The following is a 12,535-nucleotide window of genomic DNA, read 5'->3' on the forward strand; positions in this document are numbered from 1 at the left end:
TGTTGTTTGTTGACTCCTACCTCCTTGTGTGTCAACTAACTCCCTCATAACATTCCTGAGCAGGACTGATTTCATGGTCATGTGATCAGTGTCCCCGCACAAAGCCCAGGACATTTGAGGTCTAATGCTCTGTGGTCACCACCTTCGAATTCTTAATAACGTTATCTTTGAATTTTTGATTTATAGGTAAAATTATTGAGACAATGGAGATTGCCCAGGGGGCTTGGAGCCTCCGCTCTCACAGTTCTCCTTCCCACCTCCTCCCCGCGTCCCCACGATGGGTTCTTGGCTATCTTCCGCCTTGCCCAGCCGCACCCTCCCCACCGTTGCCCCAGTGTCTGCCCCACCTCCAGCCCCCTGGCAGGGACAAGGGTGAAGGTATGGGTACAAAGGGGGAGGGGCATCCGCATCCAGCGGAACTTTGGGGCATAGGATGGTGGGGGACATCCTGCCCTAACTGGCAATGCCACGAGACACCAGGAGCCGGCAGGCAGCCAGAGGCCACAGCTCAGTAGACACGAGCCTTTGACCCAATCCTCATCTAAGTACTTACAGTTTTCTAACTCAGGCCTGCAATCCCCTGGGGGGTGGCCTATCCACGCGGGTTGAAGTATCAGGCCTGTGGAAAGTGGAGACGTCTGACTGACTTCGCCAGGGTGCTCTCCACCTAAGCGTGGAGACGCATCAGTCCAGCAGCTGGCACGAGAGGGGACCGGCAGCCGTCAGGCCTGGACAAATGCAAGTGCATCCGGAGTCATGGGAGAAGGTCTCAGGGCACCCGTGAAGGCCCACGCTCACCTTGCAAGTGTCTCGATGCCTGAAGGAGTCTACCTCAGCCTGCTTTGTGCTGGATGAACTCTCTCTTCCTCCACAACCTTCCTGAGTAACTTGGATGTGCCTCTTCTGGGCAAGTGGAAGGGGTCCCATGAAATAGGAATTATGTAATTTTGATGGCTCCACATGGTCATTAAATGCTCTGACAGCTGCATTCACAACTGGCATTGCAGAATATGAAGAACGGTGAAAGCCACGTTAATAATTTAACATTATTAATTTTTATTTACTGAACGTGACAGAAATAGCACACAGAAAACATCACGACAAGTTGAGCGAGAGAGAGCATGGAAGAAAAAAAACTTAGGCTTTACCTTAGTTTTTTCCTGGCTTTTTTTTTTTTTTTTGAACAAAAAGCTCTGCATTTTCATTTTGCAGAGGGTCCAAAATTTATGCAGCCATTCTTGCCCTGGTTTGTGGAAATTTGGGCCAGTGTGCAAAGGCATCTGTGGGTTGGGCGGGATATAGGGTGGTAAGAAACAAATGAAGAAAAAGCAATAGTTTATGCTATTTGCAAGTGGATATTGATTGTCTCAAAATTCCAATGGGAAAAATGATTTTCCATTAGGAAAAAAGGGCAGGAGAAAAGCCATCAGGATGGTAAGCGGCCTGCTCATGCCCTCACAGCGTTGGGCAACACGGGGTGTTACGCTCTGGGAGAAGTGGCACCCAGCGAGCTGCGGCGAACCGTCTGAAGGGATTCCTCACATTTCAGCAACACAACTTAGGGACTCTCCTTAACAACCAAATTCCAAATGGCTGCACTCTCAAAAGGTACAAAGTCGGAGCGCCTGGGTGGCTCAGTCGGTCAAGTGACCGACTCTTGATTTCGGCTCAGGTCATGATCTCACGGTTCATGGGAGCCCGCTGGGGATTCTCTCTCCCTCTCTCTCTGCCTCTTCCGCCCCCCCCCAAAATAAATACATAAACTTTAAGAAAAAGGTACAAAGTGAAGCTTATAAATCCGGCAGAATGTAAATTTATAAAGAACAAATAAGAGTGAGATGTTATCAACTTTGTTTGTCTTTAATTTACCCAGTGCTGGAAAGAATACTGGCCACCTCGCTATTCAATACTAAGTAGACACATCATGATGTTCAAACACAGAAGAATAAGGAACAATAATTTAAGTCACTTGAGATGGTTTTCACATCCTAAACTTCAGTGATTACTACTGTCATGCAATGTCTTGCTAGAGAGGCATTTTCATTCAAGATGAATATGTATAGTTGACCAGGGCTTTTAAAAAGCAATTGTCTGAGGCTCTCTGTACTTGAGATTCTGCTACTGGTTTCTCATTAAGGTGATTCATGAAATTTTTCAATTAGATTCCTATGTATTTTTAAAAACCAATTTGGTTTCTACCTTTCAGCTAAATGAATGAGTCAGTGCATCATGCAGACAGGTGTGGACTTGCATATTTATCAGGTTAAATGATCCTTGGATAGAACAGAGACAAGGGCAAGGGCTTAAAAGAGAACCCAAGAAGATATAACTTTTTCAAAAGAGACTAATTGGGAAATATCCATAAACAGGTGAAAAACATTTAGCCCATCCATTCAAAATAGTGTGGTTAAGCATGGGTCTCGAGCCAGACTCCCAGGTTCAAATCCTGACTCTGTCACCACCTACCTTTGTAGTCAAGCAAGGTTCTTCCACTTTCCATGCTTTTTTCACATGTGGGATAAGACAATGACAGCGGTGGAGTCCCATGGCTGTTGTGAGAATTTGAGGGGAAATGGCCTGTACGGCTTTGAATTTAACAAACACTTAATAAATGTTGGTTATTATTACTCCTAAAAAACATCCCTAACTCGTTTACAGTTAGCGTATTTGTAGCATGTTCATAAACTTGACCTTGAAGATGAACACAGAGGTAAAAATCCATGAGCTATTGAAAAGTATGAAGTGGTGCTCATTATCAAAGGGAATTAAAAATAGTGAAAAATATATATATTTAAAAAAAAAAGATATTGCCAAATCCCTTAAACCTACCATATAGGTTGAAGGCATCCTACTTTAATTGTTGTCGTCACCTTCATGTATTGAAGTTTCTTGGTTTTCAGACACCTACTTAACTTTACTGAATATTTTATGCTATGCATATGAAATATATAATCCATGTGCCTAGGACTATTTCTGTCTACTAGTTTTCTTTTTTCCTAAAAACAGAGAAAAGGATTGCCTATGGCAAAAAAAAAAAAAAAAGAGAGAGAATTCTGTCTTCCTGTCAGCTCCTTCTGCTCCCATCACCAGGATTCCGAATTATATATTCACATAATTTGCATTTTCCCACTCTTAGTTTAAAAAAAAATCAAGTCAAAAGCTAAAACCTGTTCCTTTTTATAGCAGCAAATTGCTTCTATTGCTCAAAACTAATTTAAAATAAAATCTAGTCACCCTGAAAAACATACGTGTGTGTGTGTGTGTATATATATTTTTTAATTTGGCTTCAGATCACTAGTCACTCATATTCCCACATAACACCTTTTTTAAATGTAATGTTTTCCTGGAAGAAGTGGGAATACAGCTTTATTCTTGTTGCAAAGCATTGCTCAATCCTGTGGTTAGCATCGTGCTTGTGATCTGGTAGATAACTAATATATCTTTGTTGAAAGAATAAGTGGATAAATGTATGAATGAATGAATGAATGAATGAGCAAAGTAAAACGTATCAAGCCTGAAAAGCAAATATAGTCTTTGCCTGACTTTTACTTTACTCCTAAACACATTTCCTAACCATGTCTCTGCCTTCTAACATTAAAACTAATAAATACAAGTACTCATGTACTTGAGGGTTCCCCAGTAAAATACATGTCCCGACACCTAAGGTGCTTCAGCCTCAATGAGATGACTTTGTTTTCTGTGACAGTAAGTTAAGATTATAACTAACATATATTCGTCAAATATATTATGCATATAAAATGCTCAAAGGTACAGTGCCCAGCATATATATGTCAGGCACTGTGCTAAGCACATTATGTACACAATCCCATTAACATCTTCCACATCCCTATAAGATAGTAGATAATACTCTATTCTGAAGCTTATATCTGAGGCTTAAAGCAGTTAAGTATTTCCCCCAGCAGGTATACAACCAAGATCCAGACCCTTGTCTAGTTCCTACACTGATCTCTTTGCTGCTGTGACAAACTGCTTACTGTGATGAAAGAACACGAGGGAGTGGACAGAGGTGACCTCTAACTCCTGGAGCTGGTGTCAGTGACAGGCTGTGGTTTGGTGGGAAAGTTAGGACTCTGAGCTAGTATCAGAACAGACTGGAAAGAGGCTGGGGCAACAAGCCATGGGAAAAAGATAGAATATTAAGGCAAAAAACAGTGAGAATGGAAGACTGAAATATTGGCCTCTAGCTAGAGTCATATAATTTATCCTTCAAACCAAGACCCTTGAAAGTGAAAGGGGATTCTAGTTATAATTATAGTAGGACAACACTACAAACTGGGACTGTCCTGAGTAAACTAGGAAATATGGACACCTTTCCTGTGTCCTTCTCTTGCTCTTTTTTCTTTTATTCCTTCTTTTAGTCCTCTCTTCTTTTATCTTCCTCTTTACTTTCCCTCTGTGTCTCACTGGCTTTTTCCCTGTACCTCAAGGGGCAATAATTTGCCATGATTATCTGAGATCGGGAAGTTCGCTAAGTGCCTCATATTTGAACTTATTTGACAAATGCTACAAAAGAATATTTCCCCTTGTGTTATATTAGTCATCTATTGCTGCCAGGCAGAGTACCCAAAATGCAGAATCCTAAGAAAACATTTAATATCTCACACAGTTCCTGAGAGTGGGGAATTCGGGAGCAGCTTAGCTGGGTGATCCAGCCCCAGGGTCTCTCACGAGGTTGCCATCAAGCTGTGAGCTGGGACTAGTCATCTGAAGGCATGGCTGCAACTGGAGCTTCCAGGGAAGCTCACGCACATGGCTCTCTTGGAGGACTCTTGTTTCTTGCCACGTGGACCACTCCATTCAGCTGCTCATGCCATGGCAGCTAACTTCTCCCAGAATAACCGAGAAAGAGGCACAGTGGCTTGCACAACCTAGTTGTACAAGTTTTCCTCTCTCACTTCTACTTTATTCTAGTCATTAGAAAGGAGTCATTAAGTCCACAGACACTCGCATGAAGGGGGGGATTGGACTCTACCTCTTGAGGGGATACATTTAAAAAATACCATAGTCCGTCCTCTGTCCACAAATTACTTACATTCTTCCTACATGTAAAATATACGCACTCTTCATAAGGTCCACAAAATCTGATGCGTCAGCTCGAACTCCAGAATCTCATCATCTAAATTAGTTTCTGGTACGGATGAGGCTCCTTGGGTACAGTCCTTCAGTAGAGCTTCTCTCAACCTGAAGATGTGTGAAGAACAGAGACAAGTTACTGCCCCTGCCACACACACACACACACACACGCACACACACACGCACACACACACACACCCAGTATACAATGGTGGAACAGAGACAGGATAACCATTTAAACAAGACATTCTTGTTTAAAAGGGGGGAAGCTGGGAAGAATAAAGGAGTCAGTGGTTTGTAGCCTTGCTGAAAGGCTGGAAGGTCCTTCGTTAAGATTCAGTCTTCTTCCTGCCCAGGAATAATTTCTCTACGGCTCTGGGCTGCTCTCTGGGCTCTTGGTTCTGCCATCTTAGTCATCCCTCCTTTTTCACAGAATGTAATATACATGTGCAGCTGTGTGATTTCCTCCAAGGTGTCCAACTTAAAGCAATTTGGAAGTCCAAAGGACCCTTTTCACTACTACTATCTCTGTCTCCAGTAGTGTTTCTATGAATTGATTGCTCTTTAAAACGTTGCGGCTCTCCTATGTATCTTATTGGCTTCTCTCTATCCAAATGCCATACTCGTGAATGTCTTGGAGATAAGACCTTCTCTACCTTGGACGTCTGCTGAGACACTGTGGGCATGGCTGAGTAGCCACTTCCAAGAAGGCCCGCTGTCACGGCTGTTCACTGGAGGCTTTGTGCCCTGCTACATGGGTCTCTCCATAGGGCTGATCTGAGAGAGAGGAGAACGTCATGATGACCTTTTTACCTAGGTTTTGAAGTTTTCTACCATCAATTCTGCTTTATTCTATTCGTTATAAGTGAGTCCAGTCTATACTCAAGAGGAGAATTGGCTTCCACTTCCTGAAGGGAGGAATATCAAAGAATTTGTGGACATATTTAAAGTTCCTAGAGCTGCATAATTTTTCAAAGTTGACTTTTTCATTTCATTTCATCTCTGGGAATCTACCCAAAGAAAATAACAAAATATAAGGGAAATAGTATGTGAGCTGGGTAAGCTATTTATGTTATGTTATACCAGTGAGAACTTAGAAAACATACCTAAATATTCAGCAACGGAGGAATGCTTTGATGAATTATAGTATTTCTACAGAATAGAATACTGCGGAACTATTTAAAATCATTCTGAAGCCCATGGAGTAATATGAAAAATACTTGTGATAAATTTATGAAAGAACACAAAATTGTATGTTGGAAAAATATGCACCAAAGAGAGACCGGATGAGAACATACTAAAATAACAATAATGGTTGTGGTAGTTGGTGATACCATGGGAGATTTCTGTCTTTCTCTGTCTCTCTCTGTCTCCAAATTTTCTGTTATGTATTTTTCGGTAATGTATAAGTCTATGATTTTTTATTTTGCGAGAGGCAATTAAACATAATACTGACTTTCTAAGTAAGAATTCAGTGGGCATTTGTGTCCTTTTTTTATGCAGCAAAAAATAGAGCACTCAGATTGATAGACAGTCTTGCAAAGTGTCATATCAGTGGTGGAAGAGGTAGGAAGAGAACATACTCAAGAGTGGTAACTGAGAAGAATCTACTAAAAGGAAACAACAGAGTACAGTCGAGCACCCCAGGGAGTTGGGTACTAGCCCTGCCCCAGGTCTGATGAGACAAAGAGTGGGGGTAGCTTTAGTCACAGAAGCTGTGATCTTCATCCATCTGGGAAGTGAAGCAAACACTAACCCCCCCCCCTTTATTCTCTGGCCTTCTCCATCACCTGCCTGCCTCCGACTGATTGAGCCAACAAGAATCCAGAGTTTGAAGGAGTCCCTTGATTATAAATCTTAAAAGGTGAGCCACCCATAACACAAAGAAGGGTAGAGAATGGAACTGAAAGGGCAAATGGAAATACCCAGCATGGGAGATTATTTAAAGTAGCTGGACGATGCCCTGCTTTGGTGAGAAGATCCCAAAGATCTTGCGTAAAATTTATGCTTTTATACTAAAAATGGACTTTGAAGTTTGAGGAATATACATTATGACATCCAATTGTTCAAATGAACATGTCCAGGTACCACACGGGTTATGAATAGTTTCACTTCTGGACACAAACAGACGGCCCACATCGTAGGTCATGGCATCCAAATCAATTCTTGAATCTGGAAGTACATGTCTTGAACAGGTTTTATGTGCGTTTACACAGTATACAAACCAGCGGGATATTTTTGATGATGTACACACCAGTGAACCTCCTAATAAAGTTATCCCCATTCAAAAAACAGCTGCAAACGTGGACATTTTCTTTAGCTGTATTGTAAACTTCATTAAGGCAGGTTCTTTGTTGTGTTTGGTGTGGTTTTTTGGCTCACCATGTATCATCACCTATCACAATACCTCAAACTCAGGAACTCATCAAACTTTAACGAGTGGATGAATGACTGGATTTATTAAAGGACTTTCACGTGTTGCTTTTCCATCTTTTTTGTTGAGAAACCAAGAAATATCCTTAAGAAAGGTCGAAGAATTTCAGTAACTTGCTTAAGATCAAACAGCTAGTAAGTGGCAAAACTGGAATTCGCACCCAGATTTTTTGGTGCAACCGCCTGAAGCTAACGGAACTCTTTAACCCAGGTACTTCCGTTACATTTCTAATATCTGACCTGAGATATGACCACACTCATGCAATGCAAACATGATAAAACTTCATCTTTTCTTCGATGTCTCTGGAAATAAACTTAACGTTCTTCCAAATGAGGATATTTCATTATATAGTTTAACATAAATGTACTCTTTTTCTATGCAAATGGACATTATGGTAAAATAATCCTACATTCCACTATCTGTTTAAGATAGAAACTTCTGGGGGTGCCTGGGTGGCTCAGTCGGTTAAGCATCAGATGGCAGCTCACGTCATGGTCTTACAGGCCATGAGTTCGAGCCCCACGTCAGGCTCTGTGCCGACAGCTCAGAGCCTGGAGCCTGCTTCAGATGCTGTGTCTCCATCTCTCTCTGCCCCTCCTCTGCTCACACTCTGTCTCTGTCTCTCCCTCTCTCAAAAAATAAATAATAAACATAAAAAATAAAGACAGAAGCTTCTGTACTATTCTTTAGTCTAACGGTGGTTGTCTTGAAGGTGGTAGTGTCTCCAGGGAGAGGATGGTTTCGTCAGAATGTCTAGGAGCGTTGGTCCTGGCATTTAGGGAACAATGGGACCAGGGATGCTGAATGAGCCGCAGTGCTCAGGACAGTCCCGCTCAATGAATAAACTGTCTTGCCCAAAATGCCAACAGCATCTCAGCCCCTAAGTGATTCTTCCACTTTTGCTAGGTTAGATCTTCTACCTGACTATATTTCCTATCCCAGGCATATTTAACATTCTTTAAATAGAATGTAGCAATGGCATTTTACTGGTTCCTCTGTGACCTTTAACTTCCAGGGCTTCGCTTCTTAAATTAAACTAGCGACGTGTGGAGTTTTAAAGACACCAAGGCGGTTCCTTTATACTCTATACTCGCAGCGGACAGCAAACAACAGCAGGCTGGGAGTCAGGCGGCCTGGGTTCTTGACTCAGGTTCTCGGATAGCACAGCATGACCTTGGGCAAGTTGTCTGATCTCTTTACTCCTTCTGCTTTTTCATCGAAAACACAGAGGACAAGGAAGTGACTTTTCAAAGCTGCACCCGTAACACTGAGTGAGCAGCAAACCTAAACGACACCAAACCGGACCAGAGTGTGAAGCGTTATACATGAAGGTGTAACTCAGATAAAATCTCCAAAGAAAACCTCCCAGATGCCCTAAGTTACCTACGTGGAATGGTGATGTGTAGGCAGCTCCAAAGGAGAAAGAAGTAACCATTTCCACCTTTCTAACTCTGTGATCTTTTATGCACGTTACTTAGAAACAACATCTTCTCAGAAGTCACGGTTAATGGCAGTGGAGGCAGCCAGAGCCATTTTCTTCCTCGGTGACTGCAGTCGAGTGGAGACTGGAGGTCATGAAGAGAGATTCTGAAAATCAAGATCTCGGAAGTTCAAAAATGGATTCGGTAAATAAACATTAAAAAAAAATTAAAAAAAAAAATGGGGCGCCTGGGTGGCTCAGTCGGTTAAGCGTCCGACTTCAGCCAGGTCACGATCTCGCGGTCCGGGAGTTCGAGCCCCGCGTCAGGCTCTGGGCTGATGGCTCAGAGCCTGGAGCCTGCTTCCGATTCTGTGTCTCCCTCTCTCTCTGCCCCTCCCCCGTTCATGCTCTGTCTCTCTCTGTCCCCAAAATAAATAAACATTAAAAAAAATTAAAAAAAAAAATGGATTCGGGCCCTGCTATGGTGTATGATGAGCCTAGTGGGGGTTATGAACCTGTCCATCCCTTGGGCCTTCTCCCAGATTCCCTTTCTGCAGACTCCAAAATCTAGGAAATCTGCTCTTTCCTATTCAGATCCCTCTGGCTTTTCCTAGAATCTTTCCCCTCCTCTCCATCCCCTTTGCCTTGGTCCCAGGTCAGGATTTCATTTTCTTGCAAGGGGTCGAGAACAAGGGTTTCTAATCTTTTCTTTTCTGTCTTTCCACTTTATCCACTATAGTGCTTTCAGAATTATGTCTCTAATGTAAATTTAGCATCTTGTTCTCCTATCAAAGAGCTAGTAAGTGGCAGAACTGGAATTCATACCCAGAGTTTGTTTTCTTGTTTTAAATTATTCAAAAGGTCTCTAGTGGCTATTAGGAAAAATTCAAATTCTGAATAGCATACAAGACCTTTTTTTTTTTTTTAATTTGACAGAGAAAGTTGTGTGTGTGTGTGTGTGTGTGTGTATGTGTGTGTGTGTTAGCAGGAGAGAGGGGCAGAAGGAGAGAGAAAGAGAAAATCTTAAGCAGACTCCTCACTCAGAATGGAGCCCAACACGGGGCTCAATCCCATGACCGTGGGATCCTGACCTGAGGCGAAATCAAGAGTTGGACACTCAACTGACTGAGCCATCCAAACATCCCAATATCTTTTTCTTTTCTTTTTTTTTAATGTTTTATTTATTTTTTGAGAGAGAGAGAGAGAGAGAGCACAAGCTGGGGAGGGGAAGAAACAGAGGGGGACAGAGGATCTGAAGCTGACAGGGTGACAGCAGTGAGCCTGGTGCAGGACTCAAACTCACGCACCATGGGATCACGATTGAACCCAAGTCGGATGCTCAAGCAATTTAGCCACCCCCCCGGGTGCCCTCTTTTTCTTTTGTCTTAATGAGCTGACACCTACTTTATCTTTGACTGTTCCTCTACTCTAAGCTCCCTTCTGTTGGTCAGTGGCCTGTCTGGTCTTAGATTATTCCTCATCCTTCTTCTGTTTTGCTTTATGCTCAGGGCACTGTTCTGCAAACCAAGGTTCTCCAGGCTCCCTTGCCATCTGGTTTGTAACTAAATTTCGTGTTTCTCTCTCCCCCTCATTCTCTCTCTCTCTTCTCCCTCCCTCCACTGTGTCTCCAGCAGGGGCTACATCACCTCAGTGGCCCCCAGTATTTACCAGACGACCCATCATCGTGGGCCGTAGCACCACCACCTTCCCCTTGTTCTGGGGAGCAAGTGACCTCCTGCGGTTGCCAATCTTGTGTTTGTCTCACTTCACCATGGTTGCTCTTTCAATCTTCTAACATTTTTTAAATTTAATTTCCCATATTAAGTTCCTCCCACTGAACTACCTGGTGTGGGTTTTGCTTTTCTGGCTGGATCATGACTAATCTATTCCCTTCCTTTCTAGTTCCCAAAATAGGCCTCTCAAGAGAAGAAGGCATTCCCTGTGCGAGAAAACCATCCCTTCCATTTCTCCGTGATGCAAACTCTTCCTTATCCTTTCCACTTTAGCACAAATTCCGTTTTTGTTACTCTTCTAGGCACATTCCAGGCACGATGTGCTTGGCACAGTACTAAATGTACAGTTAGATCATTATTGAAAGTATTTGTACATTGGTCTCACATTGATCCATAAGCTCCAAGGGGCACCTGGGTGACTCAGTTGGTTGAGCATCCGACTTTGGCTCAGGTCATAATCTTGCGGTCCTTGAGTTCGAGCCCCGCATCAGGCTCTGTGCTGACAGCTCAGAGCCTGGAACGTGCTTCGGATTCTGTGTCCCCCTCTTTCTCTGCCCCTCCCCCACTCATGCTCTCTCTCTGTCTCTCAAAAATAAACATTAACCCATAAGCTCCTTGAAGCTAGAGACCATGTTATTTAGTTTAAATATCCCCAGTACCTGAGCATACAGTAGGCAATCAATAAACATTTGTTAAATAATACACTACATGAATTTTGAAAAGTTCATGGCTGATATTTAAGCAGCTTCAACAGTTTCATGATATTTAAATTTTGTAAACATATCAGAAACTCCAGCTATTTTCTAAGGGTTGTAGTTATAACTGACCTTTTTATAAAGAAAATTAATTAGTACTTTCAGCCAAACCAGATATTTTATTCCAGTGTTGGAGGAAGTGCTTGCTATATTTAACAAAATAATGGAAAATTGATGTTTATAACATTAGTTTAAGTCACTGGAATCTGTATTCAAATATGTGTAAGTTTATTGTATCTGAGATGCTTCTAATTAAAGAATAATTATAAATTTCTATAGGTCACTATCTTTACCACTGGAAAAGTTTCATTATCACATCATATATAAATAAAGTCCAATTTAACTTATCTATCTATTAAAAATATTTCTATCCATTAAAAATATTCAAGGGAATGCTTAAAAGAATGAGCATTTGTTATTCAAGCTTATCATCTGGCTCAAAGCATAAAATCCAAGATCTCTGATCATTTGGACTTCGAACCCTCAACCACTATTTTGAGTGTTTGAGAAACAAAAACTTACATCACTTCATATTCCAGATATAAAGGTCATTGATATTCCACCACGAAGCTAGCATTTCATAGCATGATCCATTATCAAAGAGACTGACATGTGAGCAAACAGAGAAAAATGTTATCAACCAGTGAAATAATCCAAAGAAATTCAGAATATGGAGTGTCTAAGTATCTTTGAAAATAATTGTAGACTCAAAGATCTTGAGGCATAAAGCATAATTTACACTGGATAAATTCTAGCTGTTGGAAGAACCCCTGATGATCAAAATTTTTCTACTACAAATCTGAGCCAACATGCCTTTTTTTGTTAAATGTCATCATTAAATATTTATTAGTCATTTTCCCTGTTCTTTTCATAGCCCAAAAAAAACCTGGTTAATTTTTTTCCTTTCCACAATTATAAACCACACTCCAAGCTTGATCTTCAAGTTACATTGAAAGTCTTTGCACAACACCTAAAAATGCTTCTCAATAGTAAACATTAAATATTTTTAAAATTAATATTTATTTATTTACTTATTTATTTATGGAGAAGAGGGTGTCTTGAACCAGAGCTAATGTGGGTTTGTACAGACCACTGGGCA

Source organism: Lynx rufus, unplaced genomic scaffold (assembly GCF_022079265.1).
Source record: "Lynx rufus isolate CCGP_SWC_20201006 ecotype Redwood Valley unplaced genomic scaffold, mLynRuf1.p SCAF_3, whole genome shotgun sequence".
NCBI classification, from domain to species: domain Eukaryota; kingdom Metazoa; phylum Chordata; class Mammalia; order Carnivora; family Felidae; genus Lynx; species Lynx rufus.